We start from the raw sequence: 21850 nt of genomic DNA on the forward strand, positions 1-21850 counted from the left end.
TGTTCAAATGTTGAAGAGATAAGTAGCTTGCATTTTTGGGCCAGACTAGGCTCCATTATCAGATTTTCCTGCTGTGTGACCCTTGGTGAGATATGTAATTTCTTCATGCCTCACTTTCCTTATCTAGGAAATGGGAATAATAATACAGGGGCTCTGAGTGTTTTCCACACTTCCTGCACCACAGTAAGGCATGCCCTAATTTTCTTTTGGAAATCCAGCAAATCCACATTGAAGCTATCTTAATTCCCTTGACCTCCTTCTATCCCTTTGGTGTCTTCTCTACTTGTATAGGTCTGGAGATTGTCAAATACTCAGAGCAGTCAGTCACCACAGATTTGCACAGGATAGGTTCAATAGACTTTGCTTTTTGGTTTCCCGTTTCTTTTTCCAAGAGGCCCCAAATTTTTGTATGAGTTGTGAGACAGTGAAGTTATTCCGAACAGTATCTTCTGTGACAATGACTTCAAGGAGCCCTTTCAACCTAAGAACGGTTGAAAGCACTGTGCTTGAATCCTGGTAAGGTAACAGATTATTCCTAAGGCATATTTCTAGTAATGTAAAGGACCATAGAGAAGAAATGTAAGTAAACTCTAATCCTACAGTTACAGAAGACAAAGCTTTCAGACTGAATACTGCTCAGTCATCCAATCGGTCACCAACAGAGGAAGGCCTAACAACCTGGGTCCCTCTCCGGGCTCCGTGCTTTTTCCATCAAACCCTCTCCGTCTCATTAACTCCACCTCCGAAAGCGCTAAGGAAGTTCCCTCCCAGTGCCTACCCCCGGCAGGGTGGGGCGAGTTTGTGGCTTGGAAAGAACCGGGAAAACGACCTATTCAAACTCCCAACATGCATAAAGCTGCTTTTGCGATTCCAGGAGAGGAGGTGTGTGCGAGGTGGGCTAGGTGGATTAAGGCACCAGGTTCAGTACCCTGGGTCTCCGGGTGTCCTGGAGAGAGAACTCTGAGATTGCCTGCTCGGCGAAGCCACCTTATTATCTCCTGTGCAGTGGCTGCATGGGAGCATCCTGCTTTGAGGGTTCCCCTATATAGGACGGATTGTGCTTGCCCCGGGACGGAGTGGACAAGTTGCTGCTGCTGACGACCCTTGCGGTTTTCGGAGGTCTAGGTGGGATTCTTGCGTCTTCTCGCTTTCCGCCCCCGCCGGGAGCGGCGCGAGGTTGGGTTGGCTGTGGTCGTTTTTCCTTCGCCAATCCTGCGACTCTTACTCCAGGGAGTTTAGTCCTATCCTCCCTGCTCAGCCCCCACCTTTCCAAACGTTTTCCAAACCAGCCACGTTAGAAGTGCGCGACTTCTCCCGGGCCTGCAGAAGGAGCTCCTGCAGCCCGGCATTCCTCGGATTCCAGCGCCGTGACGTCCCCCGGGACCGCGCGCTTCCAGCCCCGGAGCCCGGGCTCCACGTCTCAGCGCTCCCTGCGCGCGCCCCCGCCCCCCGCTGCGCGCGCCCGGCACCCCCGTGCGCACTCCCGGCCGCATTCCTCCCGCCCCCGGCCGCGCGCCCCGTGCTCCCTCCGCCTCCCGGCCCCCAGCGCCGCCGAGCCGGGCCCGGGGGTGGGGGAACCGCGGCCGCCGGCGCCTGCTCCGTCCCCTCCCACTCGCACGGCCCCTTCCTCCCTCCTCTCCCGGCTGCTCGCGTTTCCTGCCGCTCGGGTTCTCCTGGTCCTTAAAAGTTCTTCTCAACTTTTCCTCCCCGATCGGGCGCAGCGGGCGCAGGCAGGGGCAGGTTGCTGCGCTCTTGCTTCCTAGCTGCCTGCCCTCCCTGCTAGGTCCTCGGGGAGCGGCAGACACAAAGTGGCCGCTGGCGGTCCTTCCCCTCCCTCTTCAGCCATCCTCTCCGGCCTCCTGGCCTCGTCCCCCTCTTGGGCGGGACAGCCCCAGGTTTAGGTGGCTCGCCTTTTCTCTTGCCCGGTGCGCCCCTGTGCCGACTCTTGTGACCGGATCGCGGTGGAACCCGCCCTCCCCTTTCGCCTTCTCCGGCTCTTTCACTTCGCCCCTCCTCCGCCAGCCACTGGAATCAATTCCTTGGGGAATTGGGGCTTCGCCGCAGCGGCGGGGGACAGCCTTTCCGCGCGGGACTCCAGGGCTCCGCCGGGGCCATGTAAGCAGGTAAGCGCCGTCTGGGGCGAGGGAGTCGGACCCGAGGCCGGGGGCCGCCTGGGATCCCCGGGCGCCTTGCGGATGACTTGGGCAAAGGCTGGCAAAACCAACTGGGGATCAGCGGCTCGGGACGCGGACCGGGCAGCGGGGCGCGAAGTGGCCGGGACTCAGGAGTTTTCTGTTGCGGTGAGAGCCGCCCGCTGTGAGGCGCACAGCTTATCTGGGGAGTTAAGGTGGAAGGTGAGAGCTGTCTGGAAAGCTTGTCGTTAGACCCACGCCTTCGCCCCCTCCTCCTTATTCCCTTCTTTTGGGGCATGAGAGAGGGCCTCGGAAGGGGCAGCTGTGATACTCAGGGGCTGGGGACTGGAGGATGGATGACAACGACATTGCTGTTGCTTCATCAGGAGAGGACCAAGGCTCCCGACCCTTCCTCTACCCCCCAGGGGGACAGGATCCAGGGAGGGAGTCAAGTTTTTATGCCGTCCCACTAGGCCCCAGCCCTGCCACCAAAGTCCTGGGCTTCTTGGCCCCTACTTGGGTGGTCGGGCTGGCTCAGGGCAAAATCTGTGGCCACATAATTTCAGAATAGTTCTCCACCTCAAACTTGAAAACTTCTGTGAATTAACAACTTCTGAGGGTGGTGTTAATACACTCCCTCCCCTTTCTCCCTGGCATGACCCCTGAATCTGGGTTCTGAATACTTGTAAGTGGGGCTTCCACCTGTTTGAAGGAGCAGGGACCTACCTCTGCCCCTACCTCTGTTTCCCTTTTCTTTCTGTTCCTGTACCCCCGCACCTACAATTTAAGGAGATTGTGGGGATTTCAGGAGCTGACTGTGGCAGGCACTTCGTGAAGATGGAGTCTCCAGGCTTCGGGCTGCGTATATGGTTAGTGTTCCCACCAATGTGCTAATTTTTCTTGAAATGCATTAGTTCTTTCATTCATTCAGCAGACCTTGCATTGAGCTTCTGCTGTATGCTGGGAACAAGGGATACAAAGATGCTATAACAAGATCTCACTGCAGCCTCCTAGAGGAAACCCACCAGCCAGTGAGGAACTGCAGTGTTGTGAGAACTGCCAGGAGAAGTGTGGTCCTGAGGTGAGGGGTTGAAGTATGCCCTGAGCTCACCTGGAGAAAACACAGAGAAGAAATAGCTTGTGCAAAGTGAGAGTCATGCAAAAAACACTTGCAAAATGGTCATACCTATGTGGAGGCGGGAGGGGATTTAAGGCCACTGTAACAGGGACTGAATTTTTTTCTTTTTAATATATCAGAAATTAAACTGGAAGCATGTTACTCACTTATGGGAACCAAATATCTTCCAGAGGAGCACTGTTCCTCCTTTGGGCATACCTTCATGCCTGATGCTATTTCTACAAAGAGGAGCAGTTGTGTGACCATCTAAATTTTAATTGACACTAATTGTCCCATGCTGAGGTTTCATTAGAATGGTGTTGATCCCCTTGTAAAGGGCAGCTTGACTGCCTTAGGTGAAAATACGGCAGCATTTACAGACGCCAGTATGAAAGTTACCTATGTTTTGGTGATGGGGTTGAAAGCTGGGGCCATAGAAATGATTGCCTTACCGTGTGGGAGCTGGATGGCATGGTACTTTTCCCCCTAGTCGGAATGGTGCCATGCTGTGCTGTATGAGTTTATGTGGTGTGTCTCTGTGTTTGTTAGAGTATGCTCGGCTACTTTTAAAAAGTCGTTAATGCTTCAGCACGGTTGTAAGGACTACTTTTCCTTCCTCTGAAACTTTATAGAGACTGAGTATCTTCTAGCAGGTTGTTTGTAACCTAATGGTCCAAGATTCAGGAGAATCCTGCCTGGATGAGTTCCGTCTGGTGCTGTAGCATTCTCTGCGTGGTTTGCCTTTCAAGGGTGCCTCTTCACTGGGCTGAAGTGGCGTTGTAGTATTATTCATAGTGGCTGAGTCCTGGCTGGGTGGCAGAGGGCCAGCCTTCAGTGACCTCGGGCCAGTACAGCAGAGTGGGAAGAGCCCACTGACTTCCTACAATTTGGGTTGTTTATCTGGGCCCCTCCACAAACACCTTCTCTTATCTGGACAACAGCCCCCTGATGGGGGCTTTCCTGAAGGTGTGGAATGTGCATGACAGAAAAGGAGACCAAAGAAAAGCTCGTTCTTGCTAATTCCGTGTCCTTTCCCGGCTTCCACCTCTGGCTTAAACACGGAGGTATGAGTGACACTTCAGTTATTCAGGTTTGTGCATACTGTGTGGGATGGGCAGCTGTAATGGAAAGAAGTTAGGCTATTTTCATAGGGAAGAATCTCAAGAATTCAGAGAAAAATCAGAATTTTTAGGAGAGTTCTTACCTGTCCTGAATGGATGGGCCAGGGGATCAAGAACTATGATACCCCCCCCCCCAGTGTTTTCCAGCCTTATTAAGGGTTTATGGTTCTTTGCTCTTCAAATGGGAAGCAAACATCAGCCCTTTGATTGTAGCCCACCTGGGTCTCGTGTTCTTTTTCACCTCCTAGCCTGCATTTGAACTTCTTTGCATAGTTACCTAGTGCTGTGTGGTTTTTGAACTCACTCGAAACCTCAGAGCAGTGCTCTGCATTTTGTTAGAGATAAGGCAGAGGAAAAGAGATAAGATGAAATACTTAATTAGCCAATTAAATTATTGCTGCCTGCTCTGATTAAAAAAGAACGGGAAAACAAACAAGTTTTGGTAAAAAGGAGGTTAAGATTAATGTCTAAAATAAGACTGTGATTCCTCCTTATGACTGAATTTACCTTTGCCCTGCCTGAGCCCGAGCGAGAGCTTATTGAGTGGTCCAAGGGGGTGCGTGCCAGTGTTGCAGTTTACCTGGCTATCAGGGTGCTGGAGAGGGGAGCCAGGGGGTGGGAATGCGAGATACGGCTAGGTGTGCATTCTAGCTCTGCGGTCTTTTTAGTTGTGTGATGCCGGAAGAACTTCCCAGCCCTTCAGAATCTCGAATTCAATCTCAATCTCTTTTCATCGACATGATGGGGCCAGTAGTCCCTTACTTGGCAAAATATTTGTGGAGAATTCCGTGTAATGCTATATGCCCCCCTCCTAACTTAGGGCCTCACACAGGGTAGGTGTTGGGTCAGGGATGGCTGTGACTATTTATATGTTTGAGGAGTTCGATGTGGCCATGAATGTGCTCTTTGTGCCATTTTCCTTCCAGCAGCCTGAATTCACATGTGTGCCAACATACACATAAAGCTTTGTCTTTGACCTTTTTTTTTTTTTTGGTCTATTGGCTCAGAGCAAACGTGTTGGCTGGCAGCTGCCATGTGGCCCCTCCTGCAGGAGGAGGTTGACAGTTGCAAGACCAGGCAGTAGGGAAGCCTTAGGAAGGAAAGCTACTTAGAGAAAGGATGAGAAAAGGGTCCTTTTCCCTGTGTACTATTTACTTTAACAAAGGTCCAGGACTTGCTATAAGGAACCCGGTATTTCTGTTACTGAAACCCAGTTAATTAAAGAATATTCAAATAAATCTGCCTGCCATTAGCAAGAAGGCAGAAGCTTCACAAACGAAGGTCTTTGCGACCTGATTTCCTTCTTTGAAGCCCAAATGTAGAGTCAACTTCAACACCTCTCCTGGAATGCCAGCCTCAGGATCCTTGAGCGTTAATGTTGCCTTTCATCTGAGAAGCCTAAAGTGTTTAACAAACATTAACTCCTTGATCTTCATATCATTCTCCTGGGAGGAGGGAACATTAGAAGAAAGAGCAACTCAGAAAACATCAGTCGGGCAGGTGTGTAGTATGTGCTCTTGAGGCCGAGTGGATTGTCATAGCCGAGAACTGGTTAAGCTGCATGTAGTGGGCCAGGAAGGAGGTCGAGGGGAGAGAGCCTAGGACGCAGGCAGATCTGGCTGGGATTTTTGCAACGAGAAGGGAGTGGAAATCCACATTGCCCGGACCAGCCATGCCTTTGCCATACATTGCATGCATGCTGATTATGAAAATAAATAATCTCTGAATTATTTATAATTCTGAATGGAAGGATATGACGCAGTACTTGGGCATAAGAATTACAGTTGCTGAAGATAAAAGGTAATGGTGACTCTAAGTACCTTTTTGTGGCACAGGGGTGGTTATACGCCTAAGTTGGATTATAAATGGCATATTAACATTGTTTTCATTTCCTTTCCCTTTTTCCTGTTGGTTCTCTATTCCCTGGCTTGGATTTGTCCTGCTCTCCCATCAGGCTTTTGTTTGACTTGCTTCAGGGTTCTTGCTATCGGAAAAAACATACTGTGGCCATTCTTAGATCAATCTTGTGTGTAAAATTTGATACGCGGCTGATTTAGCTTAGTTCCTTAGGGGACTAAATTAGGCTTATAATTGGCTTGACCCGGAGGCCTGCTACATATCCTGTAACTCTAGGCGGCCATCCCATGAATGCTTGATGTTGGTCAACAGGGAGGTGCCTGGGGAGAACATGAGAAAGGGACCGACTGGAGCTATGGCATCCGCTCAGAGGCAGAATTATCCTCCTCACATTTGTGGCGTTTGAGATTTTTCGTAGCGAACTATATACTCCTAAATTAGGAAGCGGCACTGGGTGGACGACTGACGTGATCTAACTTGCCTCCTATGTTTTTAGCTTCTGGGGGGGGGGGGAATCACTCATTGTAAAAAATTAGCAAAAGTTCCTAATGCTTATTTTTTTTATTTTTAATTTTTTTTATTTATTCATTTTCGAGAGGAGAGGGAGAGACAGAGAGAGAGAAGGGGGAGAGGAGCTGGAAGCATCAACTTCCATATGTGCCTTGACCAGGCAAGCCCAGGGTTTCGAACCGGCGACCTCAGCATTTCTAGGTCGACGCTTTATCCACTGCGCCACCACAGGTCAGGCCCTAATGCTTATTTTTTAAAAAGTTTTATTTTATTGATTTTAGAGCAAGGGGAAAGGAGAAAGAGAGAAAGGAAGAAACATTGATCTGTTTCTGTATGGGACCAGCAACCTTTGCGTACTGGGTGTGTGCTCTAAGCAACCCAGCTGTCTGGTCCAGGGATCCTAATGCTTATTTTTTGCACAAAACGAATCCTTTACTAACACTTAATTTCCTCAAGTCTTTGGAAATCTGTCTCCTGGGAATTCTTTCACACTCCATTCCCCTCAAGTAATTCAGGCATTAGCTAAGGCAACAGATCCCAAAGGCCTCTGCGCATCCGAATCACCTGCAGGGCTTGTTAAAACCCAAGGGCCGTTCCCCATGCCCACCCCCGCTCTGACTCAGTAGCCTGGGTGGGGCCTGAGAATCGGAACTTGGTGATGCTAATAACACTGCTGGTCCTTGACCCACTGCACATTGAGAATCCTGGAGCTAAGGAATCTCATTCGGGTCCATCCTTCCCTGTCCTCACGGTCGGTATGGTAGTCACTTAAGTTTCTCATTAAATTGGTTGGCTGAGTCTGCTCCTGGTGGTTTTAGAGCTCTGGAGAGGCCGGGAGTCACTCAGTGGCCACTTATCCCTGCCCTGGCCGGTGAAGAGCTGAGTTAGATGTTTCCATTTTAGTGGAACGGCTTGGCTGTCAGCTCCAATCCGGACCCCTCTGCTTGGTTACAAAAGGTTTGGTTTATCTGGTACTTCCATGCATCTGGGTACCCGATTTATATGCTGGATTCTACCTGTCTCAAATTGAACTCACTAGTTTCTTGGCATAAAATCTGCTGCTTCTACGTTAGGCAGAGACCCTGTCATCTATTGAACCAGCACGGACGCTAGGCACTCGGAACTTCTTCATGTCACTCTTGGCACCCCCCGACCTCTACCCTCAAACACCAATTACACACCCTTAGATCGTTTGCGTTTCTGTCTCTAAAATATCATTAATTTGCTTCGGTTCCTCCATCCCCACTGCCTCTTGAGATGGTTCAAGAATTTCAAAGGCTGTGCTCATGATATTCTTCATCTACTTTTCCAAAGGGTTTTTTAAAAAACACAAATCTATTTTTTATATTTTTAAATTCTTTTGCTTATTACCTGTGTGATAAGGCTTCTTTACCCTGACTCTCTTCCCATTCTCCTCTGCTTCCCTCTCGCCCTGTCTCCCTCCCCCCTTCACCCCGGGTGGTGCTGGATTCCGCTCTCCTTTGTTCTGTGCATTCCGACCCACAGTGCCCTCTGCCCCTTGCTGCCCATTCAGCTAAGGGTTCACCTTCCCTGACACCCCTTCCCGCTGCCAGTTAGCATTCCTTTCTTCGTAGCCCCGTGGCTCTTTGCTCTTACCTACATTGGAACGTTTTATCTTGCCATGTTAGCATATCTATGTTCGTCTCCCTGTTTCCTTTGCTGAATTATAAGCGTCTCCCTATGGCATTCACGTTTCACGTGGTTCAGAATCAGAATCTCCACCCTGTGTGGCTGGCGGTGAGGCTATCGGGTGCTCACTCCATCCCGGTGTTCCCAGCGCTTGAGATGACTTTATTAAATCCTTCAACAGCCCTGCAAAGTAGGTACGGTTACCGCTATCTTGCAGAGAATGGAATGGAGTCAATTTTTTTTTTAAAGCGTTTATGGATCAATGAATGAATGCATTTTTGAAATGCTGACCTGAGCATTTAGAGCCCAGCCTGGTTTGGAATTTCTTATTGACTCTCTAATAGGAGGTGCTGTGCTCTGTGCACATTACACCGTGTTAATGACTAGGTGTGATTTTTAGAAATTGAGCCGATGTCATTGCCGTCATTTGTGGCACACATCTTATTTATTCATTTGAGGAGATGAATCACATCCCCAAGTGGATACTCTGGTTCTTAACGTTGTTTTGCTTTGCTTGGATAATTACAAAGATGTAATAGTTTCTTCCCTGGTTTTTCAAACCTAGGAAACCTTGCGGATCAAGGAAGTGTCACTCTCACGGAAGAGTTAAGAAGTAGGAACATCTGGGGATGAGGCATGAAACAAACTTGTTTTCTCAGGTTTAGATAGATTAGAACGTGACTAATTTCATGGTTATGCATTATTTTATATCTTAGGTTAGAAAGGAAAATGTAGAAATACTCAGTATTCAACCTCTGAGTTACCAGTTTTTACATGAGACAGATACCATCCATGGCATCATATCTCTGCAGACTTGCCAACCTGCCCTTCACCATCTTAGAACTGTAATAAGCAGCACTGGTATTGCTGTTATTCCCCAAATCACAAGATGGGCTTGCTTCATTTTTTTTAGTTCTCAAGTAAAAGCAGTGAACGCAGACCCTCTGCATGCATGAAAGTGAATTGGGTGTGAGTTACATGCATATACTATATGCATTTCTCCACAAATAACGCCCAGACGCCTCTCTGGTTTCTTCAGATTTATGTGCCACTGTTCCCCAGGGCTCTGCCAAGCTGCAGCTGTTTCCTGAGCAGACCCAATAATTTCCCACCTATGTTTATGCTCTTTCCACGCCTGGAGATCCTGACACTCAGCATTGCCTGTCAAAATGTCCCTGGAGGCCCACTTTGCATGACACTTCTCTGGGTGCCTTCCCTGACCTCGCTCCCAGGTCAGGCCCTTCTGCCACTTTGCTCTTGGCATGTCCCTCTTTGTGCTCTGTGTCCCAGTTAACCGGCCTCATGCCCCTCATTAGCCTGTCAGCCACCGGGGAGCTGCACCTGTCTCCCTCCTCTCCACCTCTCTCCCAGCGCCCTGCAGACTGTCACGTTGCTGCTGCTGGTCACCCGGAACCGTTCATTCGGGCCTGTCTCTTCCTTGCCCCAGGAATGCCCTCCTCCGAGGCTGAGGCGGCCTCTTCTCCCTTTGTTATGACAGTCCTTCAGTGAAGACAGCTCTCTCAACATCTTTTTGTCACCTGTCCCACTGCTATCTCCTGTCCCATGGCTGCCAGTGCGGGGACCAGACAGACCACCCCCTGACACTCCAGACTCCCAATTTAAACAGTCTGAGATTCCCTCCTGTTTGAAATCATTCTTGCCAGGTTATATTGGTTAGAGATACATTTGTCTGTAGTAAAAGTTAAAAGGAAATGTCAGAAGGATAAAAACCAGGTACAGGGGTTGGGGTGGAGGAGGTGAAGACAGAGATGTAGTGTGTTATTTCCTAAGCTGGGTGATGGGAACATGCATGTTTACTATATTCTCCTATATGTCCTTCATAGGTCCAACATATTTAATTCTAGAAACACAGCAAGTTGCCCACGTTTAACTGCAGACGCCGCAGCAGAGCATTCCTGGCTCTGCTTGCAAAGCTCTGTTCCCACCTAACTTAACTTCCAGCCTTGGCTGTCCTCTCTCGGCTCTGTCACCCTTCTCCAAACATTTCTCACAGTTGAAACCTGTGGGGTTTTTTCCCTCCACTGATTTGAGAGAGAGAGAAATACTGATTTGTTGTTTTACTTACCGTATTTCCCCATGTATAAGATGCGCCTTAATTTTGGGGCCCGAATTTTGATTACTTAAAAAAATTTTTTTTTATTGATTTTTAGAGTGAGAGGAGTGAGAGAGAGAGAGAGAGAAGGGGGAGGAGCAGGAAGCATCAACTCCCATATGTGCCTTGACCAGGCAAGCCCAAGGTTTCGAACCGGCAACCTTAGTGTTCCAGGTCGATGCTTTATCCCACTGCGCCACTGCAGGTCAGGCGGGGCCCGAATTTTGAAAAAAAAAAAAAAGTATTACATAAAATTATTGAACTCAGGTTTTATTCATTATAAAATTCATACAACTCCTCATCACTGTCAGAACTCCCATCCATTAGCTTGTCCTCATCTGTGTCTGATGACGAATCACTGTCTTCAATGAACGCAAAAACGAGCGCAAAAAAGCGGGAAATGCAAGTAAAAAAAATCTACAACCACTGTATAAGATGCACCCAGATTTTAGACCCCCAAAATTTCAAAAAAGGTCTTATACATGGGGAAATATGGTACTTCTGCATTCATTGGTTGATTCTTGTAAGTGCCAGACTAGGAATCAAACCCTCAACCTTGGCGTTATCTGGACAACACCCTAACCAACTGAGCTACTGTGCCAGGGTGGATTAATGTTTTTTTTTTTACATTTTTTTATTTATTCATTTTTAGAGAGAGAGGAGAGAGAAGGGGGAAGGAGCAGGAAGCATCAACTCCCATATGTGCCTTGACCAGGCAAGCCCGGGATTTTGAACTGGTGACCTCAGCGATCCAGGTTGACACTTTATCTACTGCGCCACCACAGGTCAGGTGGATTAATGTGTTTTTTTGTTTTTTTTGTTTTTTTTTTTTTTACAGAGATAGAGAGTCAGAGAGAGGGATAGATAGGGACAGACAGTCAGGAACAGAGAGAGATGAGAAACATCAATCATTAGTTTTTTGTTGCAACACCTTAGTTGTTCATTGATTGCTTTCTCATATGTGCCTTGACTGTGGGCCTTCAGCAGACCGAGTAACCCCTTACTCAAGCCAGCGACCTTGGGTCCAAGCTGGAGAGCCTTGCTCAAGCCAGATGAGCCCGCACTCAAGCTGGCAACCTCGAGGTCTCGAACCTGGGTCCTTCCAGTCCGACGCTCCATCCACTGCGCCACCGCCTGGTCAGGCAGGCGGATTAATGTTTTTAATTGAAGCAACTTTTTTTTTTTAATAGAGACAGAGCGAGAGTGAGAGAGAAGGATAGATGGGGACAGACAGACAGGAACGGAGAGATGAGAAGCATCAATCATCAGTTTTTCTTTCGTTGTGACACCTTAGTTGTTCATTGATTGCTTTCTCATATGTGCCTTGACCGTGGGCCTTCAGCAGACTGAGTAACCCCTTGCTCGAACCAGTGACCTTGGGTCCAAGCTGTTGAGCTTTTTGCTCACACAAGTTGAGCCCACGCTCAAGCTGGCGACCTCGGGGTCTCGAATCTGGGTCTTCTGCATCCCAGTCCAATGCTCTATTCACTGCACCACCGCCTGGTCAGGCTAATTGAAGCAACTTTTTTAAGGTGTGTCCAAAAAAACTTCAAAGCAGATTGAAGGGACTATCTTTTGAGTTCACTATCTGAAATACGGACTGTACATCGAATGGCTTTCCACTTGGTTTTTCTAATTCAAACCCATGATTTGGTTTAGAAATGCTTTCGTTCTTTTTTTTCTTATGTTAAGGTGGTGGTGATGGTTGGGTGTTCTGGGTTTGTTTTGTTATTTCACCCCCCCTCCCCCACACCCATCACCACAGAGTGTGTTGATGGTTTTGCAGTGGTGTTGGAGGGTGTGTGTGAGTCTAGGTTTAGAAGTCGATCTGGGCGGTGAAGTGTACCACGTGCTGTAATGGTGACTTCTGCCATCAACACTAGTTGCTCTGGGATGGAGAAGCAAGACATCCATTTAGATGAGAGGCAGCAGAGTTTATTTTTGTGGCAGACGTGTCCCACTACAGAGCTATAATAACTGTAATGAAGGAGGATTATGCTGTATTAGGTTTATGAAGGGTGTACTAGTCTGTTACCAGGGTCAGTGGTGACAGCTCAAGCCAGCAATTAGGTTTCATTAAAGACTCCAGCGGGCAATTAGCATCTGCTTCTGCCAATGAGATCCTATGATCTATATTAAGCATACTCCTTTTCATTCTGCATTTTGTAAAATGGGCTTCAGATGATGAAGGCACACGTGTCTTTAGACCTACGCATGTCTCCAAATCATCATTTGAAAAACGGGGCAGAGACTTTTAGAGTCCCTGCGTTTAAATCTGTGGGTTATACTAACTGACATTCTGGGTGATTGTGCTGTTTAAAAATCTGTCAATATTAAAAAAGATCCTACAAATTCTTTTATTCAAGGGTAAAGAATTTGTTATGGAATATAATATAATTATGAGATTTATGAGGGGGGAAAAGTATGACTGTTGTGAAAGGAATTAAAACTCCGAAATAATGAAATGACACCTACCAGCTTTAATTATATTCTTTAGAAAATTATTGTTTACTTAACAGGCATCTAAAAATAAAGGCTGGAAAGGATGGTTTGTGCTGTGCTTCTGAGCAGCTGTTTCGGTTGTTTTCAAACCGAGGCTTATTCTCCAAGTGCCAGGTTAGGTATAAGCGTGTATGTCATGTCCCTTCATCCTCGTGAATGCATTCAGATATTTTAGCTTTCTGAGTGAACATGAAGTGGATATTTACACTTTCTAAGTTATTTGAAGACATTTCCTCCCTCCTTCCTTCTTCCCTACTCCAGTCCTTGCTCCTCCGTTCTTTCTCCCTTTCTCCTCTCCTTCCTTCCTTTATAATAAATTTTCTCTCGTTTGGAGGATTCTGGTAGGAATTACTGTGTATGTATTCAAGATGGATGTTGGGGATGGTAAACAGGAGAAATGTGCATCACACTGGGCCGGCCATTCGGTGCAAAGGTGTGTGTAAAGGGTGTCTGTTTCTGTGGGATAATTAGGGCGCTCTGGTCTCTCTATCGTTTGATTCTCGAGTTGCATGATTATTTTTCTCATTGGTAGACTGATAAAATGGTAACAACGACTGAGCATCGCAGCTTGAATTCTGTGTATGTGAACGTATTCAAGACTCCCAAGAAATCTTGCAGTAAACCAGAGCATGTCAAAACCGAATGCATTTTAAGAAGGACCTATTTTTTATTTTATCTGGTCATGGAACTCATCTCTAGGGACATGAATAGTATATAGAACGCTTTCTTCAAAAAGCAAGGTTCCTATAATAGAGACTTTAAATATTTAAAGTCTTTATTAGCAACCAGGCTAACTTTATTATTATTGTTATTATTATTATTATTATTATTGGATTTTGGGAGGGGCAGAACAGAACAAGAGCAAGTTTAAAATATCAAGAATTTATTTGTAAAACCAATATTCAGGGAAAGTTTTAGGGACAGTAAACACTCAGTCTAACTTCCTGTATTTATAATATGGTGAAGAATAATGTTCAGATTAAATGTGAGGTACTACAAGAACGACATCTTTCAAAGAAAGATCCAGATATAGTCAGTAGCCTGTCTTATTGAGGCCAGAGGCCGTGGTTCATGACTTAAAAACCTTGATTCTTCAAATTCTGGCCATCAGCGGGGACCAGAAGCCATAGCATTGCCAAGAAGCCAGCAGGTGGGCCAAGGAAGTGTAAATCACCGAGGGCTCTAGACATACCATTGCAATTATTTTATTAATAGCTGTCCCTGTTGAAGTTGTTTTGTGTAACTGGGCATTTAACAAAGGCATTGTGACTCCAGCGTGAATAGTTTTTCCGCAGCCTCTCCATTTTCCCAAGCTAATTTGCTCAGTATTTCCTTCATCCATTTTTCCCACTCCCATTTCTGACCTTTTCCAGAGCAGAGCTTTCATGTCTGGGAACTCCTTTTCCTCTCCGACCTTTCCACTCATAGCAGTCTTATGAAAGATGGTATTTTTATCTGTCGTTTTACCCTAGAGAAGTATAAATGTTAAAGAGGTTCTTTGCTCAAGTCCCTCAGGCAGTAAATGGAAGCAGTTCTCTCTGACCCCCGTGGCTCAAGTTCTACCATGACCTGAGGCCAGATGTCTCTGCAGACCAGGAACATCTGTCCTTTCACGCTTTTTCTTTTGTCTTTCCTTTTATCCACCATCAGTTTGTTTCATCAATGCATTTTAATGTTTTGAAGGTGGGGTTGTATTTCTGTAGTCATAATCTTTAGAAAAATAAACTAATAAGGTACCTACTGGCCACGTGACCATTTGGCATTTGAAAGGTAACTAGTTAGAGTTGAGACATGCTGTCAGTATCAAATACACACCAGACTTTGCAGACTTGGTACAAATAAAGAATGTAAAACATCTCATTGTACTTTTATTATTTTTTTTACAGGAACAGAGAGAGAGTCAGAGAGAGGGATAGGGACAGACAGACAGAAACGGAGAGAGATAAGAAGCATCAATTATCAGTTTTTCGTTGCAACACCTTAGTTGTTCATTGATTGCTTTCTCATATGTGCCTTGACGGGGGTGGGGGGGAGGGCTATAGCAGACCAAGTGACCCCTTGCTCGAGCCAGCGACCTTGGGTCCAAGCTGGTGAGCTTTTTGCTCAAGCCAAATGAGCCTGTGCTCAAGCTGGCAACCTCTGGGTCTTGAACCTGGGTCTTCCACATCCCAGTCTGACTCTCTATTCATTGCGCCACTGCCTGTTCAGGCTCATTGCACTTTTTAAAATTACATGTTGAAATAGTATTACGGATATATTAAATTAAATGTTATTAAAATTAATTTATTCTCTTCTGTTTTGCTTTTTATTTTTTAATTATCAATTATTTATTTATATTGTGTGTGTGTGAGAGAGAGAGAGACAAGATAGGAAGAGAGAGAGATGAGAAGCATCAATTCTTTGTTGCGGCATCTTAGTTGTTCATTGATTGCTTTCTCATATGTGCCCTGACTGGGAGGGGCCTCAGCTGAGCCAGTGACCCCTTGCTCAAGCCACGCTACGTTGGGCTCAAGTTAGTGATCTTGGGCTCAAACAAGTGACCTTGGGCTTCAAGCCAGTGACCTTTGGGCTTGAGCCAGTGACCATGGGGTCATGTCTATGATCCCATGCTCAAGTCAGTGAGTGACCCAGTGCTCAAGCTTCTGAGCCCATGCTCAAGCTGATGATCGTGGGGTTTGAGACCTGGGTTCTCAGCATCCCAGGCCAATGCTCTATTCACTGTGTCACCACCTGGTCATGCAATTATTATTATTATTATTATTATTATTATTATTATTATTATTTTGTATTTTTCTGAAGTTGGAAACGGGGAGGCAGTCAGACTCCCGCATGCGCCCGACCGGGATCCACCCGGCACGCCCACCAGGGGGCGATGCTATGCCCATCTGGGGTGTTGCTCTGTTGCAACCAGAGCCATTCTAGCGCCTGAGGCAGAGGCTATGGAGCCATCCTCAGCGCCTGGGCCAACTTTGCTCCAATGGAGCCTTGGCTGCGGGAGGGGAAGAGAGAGACAGAGAGGAAAGAGAGGGGGAGGGATGGAGAAGCAGATGGGCGTTTCTCCTGTGTGCCCTGGCCAGGAATCAAACCCGGGACTCCTGCACACCAGGCCGACGCTCTACCACTGAGCCAACCAGCCAGGGCCTATTATTATTTTTGAGAGAGAGGAATGATGATGGGGGGCGAGAGAGAGGCATTAACTGGTTGTTCCACATAGTTGTATACCTGTTCATTGCTTCTCATACATACCTGGACTGGGGCTCAAAGTTGTGACCTCAGCATCAAGCTGGCGACAGCAGGATTGAACCTGCAACCTTGGCGCTATGGGACCAAGTGCTCTATCCACTGTGCCACTGGCCAGGGACCTGTTTTGCTTTTTAAATGTGATTCCTGGAAAATTTAATATTATTGCAGTGGCTTGCATTCGTGGTACACATTAGATACCTTTTTTTTTCCTGTGGCAGAGACAGAGTCAGAGAGAGGGACACATAGGGACAGACAGACAGAAATGGAGAGAGAAGAGAAACATCAGTTCTTCGTTGTGGCTCCTTAGTTGTTCATTGATTGATTCCTCATTTGTGCCTTGACTGGGGGGGCTATTGCAGACCGAGTGACCCCTTGCTCAAGCCAACGACCTTGGATCCAAGCTGGTGAGCCTTGCTCAAATCAGATGAGCCCGTGCTCAAGCTGGCGACCTCGGGGTCTCAAACCTGGGTCCTCCACATTCCAGTCTGACACTCTATCTACTGCGCCACTGCCTGGTCAGGCTAGATACTTTTTTTGAACAGCAGTGTTATAGATGGTTATCAAACTATTCCTGGGAACTCTAGTCCCTGAGTGATGCCTCATAGGACTGGGGGACGAAGGGAGAGCGAGGAATTAGAAATTGCTGTTGGTGCTGTTGAGAAGCAAGCTTGATGGTGACACCTTAGATGACCAGTTGAGAGAGACTAGTATTAACTGGTATGTATTTATATTTACTACTTACTGTGTGCAAGTACTTTGTCAAGCACTTTAAGTGGATTGTCTTTTGATCCTTACAATGACCCTCTGAAGTAAGCACTCTTGTAGGCTTACTTTATGATGAGAAAATGAGGGCTTGGAAAGGCTGAGGCAGGCACAAGATCCTGCAACTAGTGAATACTGGTTTATTCTCTAACACCATTGGCATGCAAATAACTAGTCAGTGATGGAGCTGAGAGTCATATCTGGGCATAGATTCATCACTCTGCATCACTGCCTCTCAGGCAAAAGAGAAAACGTTACTGTACCTGGACCCCACCAGGAGTAGTTTTCTTATTCATTCAGTGTCTATGAAGGGTAGGTCTTATTCTCCCCAGCCTTGGCAGATAGCGTCTTTGAATAAGGGAAGATAATTGGTGTTCCTAAGAATGATCTCATGTTATCAAAAAATGGTGAAATTGCAATTATACAGATGATGTATTAAAGAATTGTACACTTGAAACTTAATTATTGACCAATGTTATCCCCAATAACTTTAATTTTAAAAATTTGGTTATATATGACAGAAGAAAAAAAAATGATGAAACTATGCTTCATAGACTTCATTTACTAATTCAAGGTTGCCTAAATTAGGAAGGTATTTACCATAAATTAATTTTAGAGACTTTAAGTGCACTTTTTTTTTTTCAGAGACAGAGAGAGAGCCAGAGAGAGGGATAGATAGGGACAGACAGACAGGAACAGAGAGAGAAGAGAATCATCAATTATCAGTTTCTCGTTGCGACACCTTAGTTGTTCATTTCATTGATTGCTATTTTTTTTCCCCTAAAGTTGGAAACCGGGAGGCAGTCAGACAGACTCCTGCATGCGCCCGACCGGGATCCACCTGGCATGCCCACCAGGGGGCGATGCTCTGCCCATCTGGGGTGTCGCTCTGTTGTGACAAGAGCCATTCTAGCGCCTGAGGCAGAGACCATGGAGCCATCCTCAGCACCCGGGCCAACTTTGCTCCAATGGAGCCTTGGCTGCGGAAGAGGAAGAGAGAGACAGAGAGGAAGGAGGGGGGTGGGGTGGAGAAGCAGATGGGCACTTCTGTGTTCCCTGGCCGGGAATCGAACCTGGGACTCCTGCACGCCAGGCCGACGCTCTACCACTGAGCCAACCGGCCAGGGCCTATTGATTGCTTTCTCATATGTGCCTTGACCATGGGCCTTCAGCAGACTGAGTAAACCCCTTGCTCAAGCCAGCGACCTTGGGTCCAAGCTGGTGAGCTTTGTTCAAACCAGATGAGCTGGCGCTCAAGCTGTCGACCTTGGGGTCTTGAACCTGGGTCCTCTGCATCCCAGTCTGAGGCTCTATCCACTGCGCCACCGCCTGGTCAGGCTTAAGTGCACTTTAGATTGCTTCTTAACAGAGACAGTGATGTATTTAATAGCAAGTTCAGATTATGTTAATGCAAGCATTAGATCTTCTGCCTCCTCAATATACTCAACAGTTCTTTTCAAAATATTGGTAAAAATCTACCCACAAATCTGTTTCTAGCTATTTAAATTTTTTTCTATTTCTTAGTCTTTGTCCATATGTAGACATTTTCATAATTGTAGTTTTATATACCTCACATATATGCATGCTTTCATACTTACTGTCTTAATATTTTAGTATATGTGCATGTTACTGATATTGTGTAAATCCCTTTGTTACTTATTTTATTATTGAAAATACTTACCTTTGCATTTCTTGCTATCTCATAGAAGATGATAATGAGAATCTTCACATTAATAATCGATTTTATTTTATGATGAATTTCCATGAGTGAGATTGTTTGCTAAGATGAATATTTTCATGATTTTTGAGTCATACAAATGCAATAGAATTTTAAGCATAGGCCATAAAGATAAATTCAAAAGTAATACAATTTATTTTCAGATAGCTAGATATTCTGTTCAGATCTTGCTTTGATGACTAGGAAGTTGATCATTGTAGCAAATAACTCTGGTTTTTATCTGTTTATTTACAGTTCCTTCCCTAACAGTGTGACAAAAGGATTGCTGCGTCCTAAATACATACATTCAAAGGCTGAATACTGACACTTGCACTAGAATCACTTTGGGCACAAGTGTTTGCTAATCCTTGTATCATTTAGAGCAGAAAAAAGCATTAACTAACATTATTTCACTTATGAATATGATATGTATTGAATTATTGAAAAGTGTATTTATAAAAAGGTAGCATTTAAGCGGGAATTAAAGATATATGTGAGTAAATACTTCATTGACAAAAATAAATAGCTATAAACTATTATATCATTCTAAGTTTATTAATTTCTGGTGCTTGTTTGCTTGCCTCATTTTCTATACATGTCATTGGTATCTACCTATTAATCTCCTTTTTCACAGTATGTTTTCTTTTTTAAGAAATTTATTTTTTCGTATGACAGAGACAGAGAGAGGGACAGATAGGATAGATAGGAAGAGAGAGAGATGAGATGCATCAGTTCTTCATTGTGGCATCTTAGTTCATTGATTGCTTTCTCATATGTGCCTTGATCAGGGGGGCTATAGCAGAACAAGTGACCCCTTGCTCAAGCCATCAACATTGGGCTTAAACTGGTGAACCTTGTTCAAACCAGATGAGTCCGCACTCAAGCTGGTGACTTCAGGTCTCGAACCTGGGTCCTCTGCGTTCCAGTCCAACTCTTTATCCACTGTGCCACCACCTGGTCAGGCCACAGTATGTTTTCTTATATCAGGTTCCAACATCTGAGTAGCCCACAAAAGACACTTTATCCTTAGTGTTCTGTATGTTCTGTGGCTCAGCTGTAGTTCTTGGTGGCTCAGCTGGTCTTGGGTCAGCTCCACATGTCTTTTCTTTTGGGAAGTCAGGCTAAAGGGCAGCCCCTACCTGGGTCTTGATCTTCTGATGGCTGAGGGCAGGAATCAATAGTGAGAAAGATGCAGTCTCATTTAAAGCTGCTTTGGGGAGGTGGCAGAAATGCTGTCTGCTCTCATCTTATTGGCCAAAGTATATCACGTGGCCAACCTAGAAATCACTGAGTCAGGGACTCACACTCACCCTGCAGGATTATCAGGCAAGCCACAGGGACATGGATGGGATATACCATATTTCCCCATGTATAAGACATACCCTTTTTCGAAAAATTTGGGGTCTAAAAACTGGGTGTGTTTTATACAGTGGTTGTAGATTTTTTTTAACTTTATTTCTTGCTTTTTCATGTGGATGAGAAGTATGAATTTTATGATGAATAAAAATTGAGTTCAATAACTTTGTGTAATACACTTTTTTTTTTTCAAGTTTCGGGCCCCAAAATTAAGGTGCGTCTTATACATGGGTTCATCTTATACATGGGGAAATATGGTATTACAGGAAGGGAATAAAGGGTTGGGATAATCCCATCTTTTATACCATCATTGACTTAACTATTCCCTTAGGGTTTGGTATTTGGATTGTTCCTAATTTTTTTTTTGTTTTTTTGTTCCTAATTTTAACACTTACAAATAGCATTGCTCTAAATGTTGTTGAACAAATTACATGTATTTACTGGGAGAGCATTTCTGAGGATATAGTTTCCAAAGTTGGCTTTCTAGGTCAAAGGGCATGAATTGCTTGTAGCTCATATTACATATGGCCATATTGGTTTCTGTAAAGACTATCAATTTATACTACCATCATCAATATTTAACTATACAGCCTTCCTCATATCCTGCCGGGGCTGGGTTTTGCAATTTTCGTTTTGTTAGTGTCATCATTTGTTTACAGCTTAATTTTTACAATTAGTAATGATGGTATTTTAAAATTACTATTAGAACAAATTATATTGTTATTCATCTATTAGTGAATAGAACAAGGGCCCTATAATTTTCTTTTGTTGTTTTTAAAAGTCATTATGAAATTACTCATTTTTATCCTCCCTTTATTTCCTTGGTCCCATTATTTTTCTCAGTAGGCTGTTTTCTAAATACATCTTTATCCTGACTTTAATACAACAGTGAAAAAAATAAAAACAGAGGCTACAGTTGATTTGAGGTTTTATAACTTTTATTTGCATCAAAGCATAGGAATTATTACTATGGGCCTGGGTAAGTGGCTGAACCGAGTCATACTGCTGAATTTTTTGCATATTTTCAAGTTTCAGGAGAGTGGATTTATTTATTGTCCTATTGCTCAACATTAGGATGTCTTTAATGCCATGGTTTTCAGATTCACCTATTGCCATATGGTTTAGAGAGCAGAAAATACCAGCTGCAACTGAAGCACCAGTCTTTCCCACAGTTTTCCCCCTCAAACTGTAAACTAAAACTTTTTATTGCCAACTGTATATCCTCTCACTCGGTTTACTTTACAAAGTGTCATGTTGTCTGCTGCTACACTTGTCTTTCACTTCTGCTTGGAAATAGTGGTATCGAGACAACACCTTGGTTCTGTTTCCTCATGTGAGGCATTGAGACTTCACAGCAAAGGCAAAACCACTTGCAGGGAGTGTAAGAAATCTTCAGGCCAAAAGCAGAATAGGGTGGTGGTGGGTGGTGGTGGTGGTATGGGCTGTGCGTGCGTGTGTGTGTGTGTGTGTGTGTGTGCGTGTGCGCGTACGTGTGTGTGTGTGTGTGTGTGTGTGTGTTGGAATGGGAAGTGGTGCTGGCCTTTGGGAATAACAGTTAGATTTTGTAACTACCATTGGAGTGCAAATGGCTCCCAACTCATTTGGCAGAGGAATGTCAAAAATCCTCAGCACTGAGAAATCCACTTTGTGTTTTGAGACACAGACTGGTAAAGCTTGTAAGAAATATTACAGCTCTGTGGGAAGCAAGTCCAAGTGTGTGAGAAGCAAGCTGAGGCGTGAAGCAGACATCAGTGTGTGAACCAGAATTTA

At 45.3% G+C, this 21850-nt stretch overlaps 1 protein-coding gene across 4 annotated transcripts in view; it reads left to right on the top strand.

The window, feature by feature from the left end:
• Positions 1-853: 853 nt before the first annotated feature.
• Positions 854-21850, top strand: part of PTPN14 (protein tyrosine phosphatase non-receptor type 14) — a 170919-nt gene continuing 149922 nt past the window's right edge. Inside the window, exons 1-2 of one of the 4 annotated variants that reach the window (XM_066361752.1) lie at positions 1585-2123; positions 2922-3001. The gene's annotated coding sequence lies outside the window, so the exon portion shown is untranslated. Of the gene's footprint in view, positions 883-1584; positions 2124-2921; positions 3002-11209; positions 11286-21850 lie in introns of those variants that run through there. The other 3 variants (XM_066361754.1, XM_066361749.1, XM_066361751.1) reach the window with 3 other exon arrangements.

This window comes from Saccopteryx leptura, chromosome 2 (genome assembly GCF_036850995.1).
Source record: "Saccopteryx leptura isolate mSacLep1 chromosome 2, mSacLep1_pri_phased_curated, whole genome shotgun sequence".
NCBI classification, from domain to species: domain Eukaryota; kingdom Metazoa; phylum Chordata; class Mammalia; order Chiroptera; family Emballonuridae; genus Saccopteryx; species Saccopteryx leptura.